The sequence below is a fragment of the Anoplophora glabripennis genome, unplaced genomic scaffold (assembly GCF_000390285.2).
Source record: "Anoplophora glabripennis isolate ALB-LARVAE unplaced genomic scaffold, Agla_2.0 scaffold2081, whole genome shotgun sequence".
In the NCBI taxonomy this organism is placed as follows: domain Eukaryota; kingdom Metazoa; phylum Arthropoda; class Insecta; order Coleoptera; family Cerambycidae; genus Anoplophora; species Anoplophora glabripennis.
Genome location: NW_019418157.1, coordinates 19899 through 20368, shown reverse-complemented (window position 1 = coordinate 20368; position 470 = coordinate 19899).

Genomic DNA, 470 nt, shown 5'->3' with positions numbered 1-470 from the left:
ATATTTATATTTATTACAGAAAAATATCAATATGTGGATGCACTATGCTAGAGAACACTGGACCAAAGCAATAGATATCAACACCGCCATTAATATATTGGGGAGTGAATTAAGCTGCCTAGGTTTTGATCGTCATCATGCAGCCAACTACGATATGAATTACAGTTTCTTTGAAGACAAAGTATTAGCTTTAGTAGAAGAAGCTGATACATTTGAAGGTGGATCATCATTATGTACCAACTATTGCAATGGCGAGATAAATTTGGATCAGTTCTGTGGGGAAATGATAAGAATTGGTTTAAAACGTTTCGTTATTTCCAACCTGTGGAACTATTTGCCCAAGGAAATCATTGAAAAATATCAGTTGGTACGTCCAGATGTTGATGGAGAAAGTGATGAAAGTCAAGATGAAGTTGAAAGTCATTGATAACTATCTTTTTCTTTTAACAATAATTTGATTCACTGTATTT